Source organism: Ascaphus truei, chromosome 4 (genome assembly GCF_040206685.1).
Source record: "Ascaphus truei isolate aAscTru1 chromosome 4, aAscTru1.hap1, whole genome shotgun sequence".
In the NCBI taxonomy this organism is placed as follows: Eukaryota; Metazoa; Chordata; class Amphibia; order Anura; family Ascaphidae; genus Ascaphus; species Ascaphus truei.
This window is the reverse complement of record NC_134486.1, coordinates 348,306,377-348,312,376: the sequence shown is the minus strand read 5'-3', so window position 1 is coordinate 348,312,376 and position 6,000 is coordinate 348,306,377.

Sequence of the window (6,000 nt, the reverse complement as noted above, 5' to 3'; positions counted from 1 at the left end):
ATTAGACACGAAAATCGAAAGGGGCCCCCTTTTTCCAGAACACGCGTACAGTAGGATACAAAGAGGAGCAATTTGCTAAAAAATAGTGAAGCTAAAATTTTGATCTGCATCAATTTGTATGAGCCACATACAGTATGCATAAAGCTTGTTAATCTTTGCTTCTTATATTTGGTATATATCTCTCAGGAATAGAGATTAATGCCATCTACTATCTGGTGTATTTACATAACACAGAGGAAAATTACCCATTTTAGGCACAAATACAGTATCTCACAATAATATGGCAATGACCATCCCTTCCTCTAACTCTTCCTAAACCACTCCCTAAAACACTCACTGGCACAAGAGGAGAAATATTGGAGCAAGGCCCCTTGAAATACAGAGTAAAAATAACAATTTACTCCGGTTTTAGGGTCAATGCATAGATATTCCCCATACAGCAGTACAGCAGTAAGAAATAGCCACTAACCAATGCATTACAGATTACACAATAAACTACTTGCAGTGCCTTTAAATGTATTTTAATTGTATATATGTTTGTGGCAAAATAAGTTACTATATCTACTTTAGTAAAATAAGTTCACAAAAGTTTAAGAACTAACTCAGCAAAGGAGAAAGTTTGTGCATATGAGACAAATCATAAGAAAAAAAAGCAGTACAGTAGTATTTATGAGATAACTTGAAGGATGTAAAAGCTTGAATCTTTAATAATCTGACCACAAAAATATGTTTTCAGCATGGAGAATGATGGAGATTTTGTCAATAGTTCTATTAGGGAATTCAAGATGGGAAAGTTCAAATTTAATCTTTTCCAGGTTCAGTTCAGTTGGTTGGATTTTATTGAATAAGTAATATAAAAAATAGCTGTCAAAAAGTGATGCACCAAAAGGGGAATTAATAAATATAATGTGGAAAATTCACATATAAATTGTACTGGTCAATAGTAGATCAGAGAGCATTGCCCTTGGGAGAAGAATTCTGTAGTAAAAGGAAGGGGGAAAAGCCTGAAAGATAAAATTGTAACCATTTATAAAAAAAAAAAAAAAAAAAAACACTTCAAGAGACCGAACTTAATAGATATAGCAGATTATTTTTGTTAAAATGTACTATGCAATATATGAAAACATAGGATTAGGAGATGACAGACAGATGAAGAGATATATAAAACATTTACAATATGTGATCCTATTCAAAGCGGTTTCAATGGAACCTCAGGAGCAATATACAGTTTTCAAAGGTCTTATTCAGAAATGTAAGCTATTTAAGGGAGATTTCTTGGTGATGTCATAAAAGACATGTACGTACTGTAGAAGATGAAGGGATAGGAAAAGTAACAGGAGCAAACATTTTTCTTTTAAAATAGTAAATAAAATAGAGACGTTTTATAAATAGATTTACCTGTCCAATACTAAGCTTCTCACTGCAAAATCCACCACATGTCAAGACTATATATATATATTTTTTTTTAATTATATAGATATAGATATATACACAAGTTTTTATTGAATGCCATTAGTTAAACTGGAATAATTATCAAACTATGGCTGTCAGTTGTTGTTCCGCTTGGCAAATCGGCTGACTGGAGGCTTCCATGGAAGATTGTGAAGGTTCCTTACTATACAAATGGATATATTCTCTTCAGGATGCCCCCCCCCCCCTTGCTACACTGTTGTCTCTTAGAGTCTAATCGATTCCTATCTACACAGATAGTTAATGAACTAAGTCTATATATATAGATGCAACTAACCTGTAACTAGTCTAAGGTTTGCGCCATACAAATCATTCCTACCACACCAGAATTTATAAATACAGTATGTGAGTAAATAATAATTACTTGATCACCTCCAAAACATGACACAACTGGGGTACCTGAGAAGAGGGCTCAAAACCACTTTTTCCAAGCTTATTGGAACTATTATATCCATAATTAAAAATACATCAAATAACGAATAATATATAATGCCCCAAAGAAAAAGACACATGTATTTATGACAGCTAACTACAGTATTATGGTCCAGGCAGGGTTGCCCTAGCATTCTGGCAATATTCTAATAATGTCTCTTCAATGGTAAAGGTGTTGAGTGGTAAGTTAGAAATAGGACTCAGACAGAGAAATATAAAAGTTGATCAAAATGGGAAGATTTGTAAAATAAAATGTTTCAAATGCTGAGAAGTTCCAAATCTTCCTCCTGCCATGCCTTGTAAATTAAATAGAAGATGCCCAAGCTTTTACCTTGGGAATTTGTTTTATTTTTTGAACTGTGGAGGGGGACACTAGCATTTGAGGAATCAGATTTGCCCATATCTTAAAGCAATCTAAGAGAGTCAAAATATTAATTAATTACAATAGTGTACTTGGTTTAATATGCAAAACTGTGCCACATTTGTAGAAAGTTGGAAGCCACATAGTAATCATCATATAGGAGGGTCACCAACTCTTGCCTTTTATCATGCTGTTCCACATATGTATAAATTACCTTTACTTTTTAATATTGATTTAAAGGCCTTTTTATGGGACTTTCTAAAAATGTCCACTACTGAATTTTCAAAAGATTGCTTCACAATTCAGCCTGTGTGTGTTTTTTAATTTTACTTTAGTATTTAGGACAACTTCCTGAAGACCAAGCTCATCCTGAAGCCCTAATTGAAACCACACCTCTCTCCACAAAAATCTGCAATGGTGTTCCTGGACATCTAAGTAAATAATATGCAGAAGAAGTTTTATAGAAAATGACAAAAAAGTACAAATAAGTATCTAAGAAATCCCACATCTTATATATCATAATCCATATCCACAAAACATACTGAACTTTTGAGATTGACACCAATTACCGAGGCCTAGATCTACAAAAAGTCCATAAAATGTTTATTAGTGTTTAACATCAATTTTATTTATTGGCCTATTCACTAAAGCCATATCATCTGTGGTAAAGCAGTAATAAGGGGTTTTGTACTGCAACAATATGTCAGCAATCTTTTTAAAATGAGCATGCAAATGGTATTAACACAAATTTACTGATTCACATGATATTCACTAAACCCGATGCCTGGAGATATTGGGCTACTGCCAAAAAATATTGCTGAACTTTATCGCCAACCCCAGGCTGGTGTTTGGAAGATCTTGACTATGTAAAGATGTAGCCAACATTATTGCACTCACTGAAATGCTCCAGTGGGTAAAATAGAGTGGTAGCCCCCTTCTTTTATGACTTCAAAAACAAGGGCGCCAAAATACCATAAACTCTTATTATATGGATTAAATATAGTAAATTATTATTATTATTCAAGTCATTATTATTTAGAAAATGAATGAAATTGCTAAGGGTGCCTTCTCCTTTCCAAATTAAGATTATATACAGTAGTTTATGCCCACTACCAAGGTTGTTATTACACCCATATCCATCATTTAACTATTTATAGGTAGCGCCCGGGTATTTCTGTTCTATAGACAGTAGTTTATGTATTGTTTGTATAAAATAATGTTATCCAGGAAGGGATTGTTGTGCCATATACAGTATGGTTATTCTCTCAGAAACCCATAAAGAGATTTGCGAAGCTGGGGGCAAATGTAGTTCCCATCGCTGTCCCACAGATTTTTAGGTAAAAGTTATCTTCAAATAAAAAATAATTGTGTTTTAAAATGAAGTTAAAACGTTCATACACATAACTGATAACTGCTTTATTAAACATCTTCACACAAATAAAACCACTGATAGATAGACTGAAATTCTACACACACACACACACACACACACACACACACACACACACACACACACACACACACACACACACACACACACACACACACACACACACACACACACACACACACACACACACACACACACACACTGCAGCCCAGGGCGCGTTGAGAAGTGTGCGTGCTTACGTGCTTTCAATGAAGTCTCCATGTGGTTCGGTAACTGCCCAAAATTAGGAAAAAAGGAATTGACTCTGAGACCAGTTTCATTCTGTATACATGTGAACCGAGAGGGTACATCACATGCCACCCCTATGAATTAATCTGTCCATGTCATGTTCTGGACTAATCCCAGTAGATGTTTAGTGTCTTTCATACAGTATGTGACTTCAATTGGCTGACACACGGTGGAAGGGAGAAATCTATTTATTCAGATAAGTTGGCTCTTATACCCGGGGGTTTGTGATATCTTTTGTATCTTAGGGAGATGGTAAAAAAATGGTATTCTTGGTTATGGGATATCTAGAAAAATCATTGTGTAGGCAGGTCAAAGATGACCATTAAATAAGTCATCAGAGACTTGATTTAGTTTTTTTATTTTGATATTTATAAAATATGTTTAGTTCCGTTCATACACATAACTGCTTTATTAAACACCTTCACACAAATAAAACCACTGATAGATAGACTGAAATTCTACACACACACACACACACACACACACACACACACACACACACACACACACACACACACACACACACACACACACACACACACTGCAGCCCATGGCGCGTTGAGAAGTGTGCGTGCTTACATGCGCACGCACGTCCGTCGCAAATTTTGGTTGTTTGGTGGGAGTTTTCAAACTGAAAACTCCACCGGCGGCAAAGTGCAGCGTTGTCGCTGCAACATTTTGCCATCACAACCCAAATTGAAATTTTGGGCTACAGTCGCGTGACGCGAGCTGGTTCAGCCAATCAAGGCGAACCAGCTCCGTGATGTGTACGTTAGGCCCCCCGCCACGCCCCCAAATACCGCGACCCAACTCCTGCAGTTTGAGCAGAAATCGCTTGGCTGCAGGAGCGCACGACGGAGACACGAACGCAAGTACGCGGGCATATCGCCCTGTCTGAGCGCAGCCTAAGTGGTGAAACACGTACTGTAGGATTGACAAAGAAAGCTAAAACCTACTGTTTATTATGCTTAGTGGTCCCTGATCTTGTTCATCTCTACATCCGGTTCTGCCGCATCATCCGAGTAGCTAGAGCTCTTATGGACGCTGAAATAACACCCCCCCCCCCTTGCTTGTTGGATGCTGTGTATTTTACCTCAAGGGACATCTTCACAGCAGCTGTCATCGTTCCCTTCACTGGAGGTTTGGACCCACAGTGCAGTCCCCAGCTCCAGGAGGACACATCCCATGCAGAGTGCAGGAACAGAGAAAAGGACAAGAGGGATTGAGTAGCCAGATCCTAGTGGGAATGAACACTCCTTTATCAGGCGAGTATACCATTTTTAAAACTATGTGTTTGTATCTTTATACATCTGTAGCCCTGTTTCCTAGTAAATACAGTACGCTACCAATGCTATGTAACCTGTTGGCTCGCAGGGCCTGAGCCTCCGCCACAGAGAGCCTGGGGCACTCGTAGTAATATTGGTAACCTCTTACTTGGTGCATCGCCTCCACCTGCGATGGCTCCCACCAGAGGGGGAGTGGTTCCTCGCAGGACAAATATACATCACTCCACACACACAGCATGTAAAATAACCAATGACATTACTAGAGCAACCATAAGTATGCATATAATCAACAGGTGTCCATCCCTAGAGGAGACACTAAGTACTGCGTCTCGCAGGACGCTACCCCCTTCACCGGGTGCTCCCACCCCGTGTCCAATACCCACACTCAGTGTTCCCCCACCCTCAAGGGAGATATGTGTGTGTGTGACTGCGCAGCCACTATGTCCTGATATAGATATATGGTATAGTTGGTGCACTTGATGATGTTACCTGCCGAGCGCTCCAGGGCCCGGGCCTGCCAAGGAACTTCACAAACGGTCAGATGACGGATGCTTTCCGGGACTACCTTCCGCGGCGATCTCACCCGGTCGGCTGCTGCTGCGGCTGGTGAGGTCTGAGCACAGACCTCTGACTTGATAATTGCACTGACTCTGTAGTTATAGTTCTCCAGTGGGCACTATCGGGAGCTGTAATCTAACTGAGGGCCGGTCCATACTTCCGCTCCACTCTACGGGGACTCAGGGCCTAACTGGGCCGGGATATATGGCCTAGTG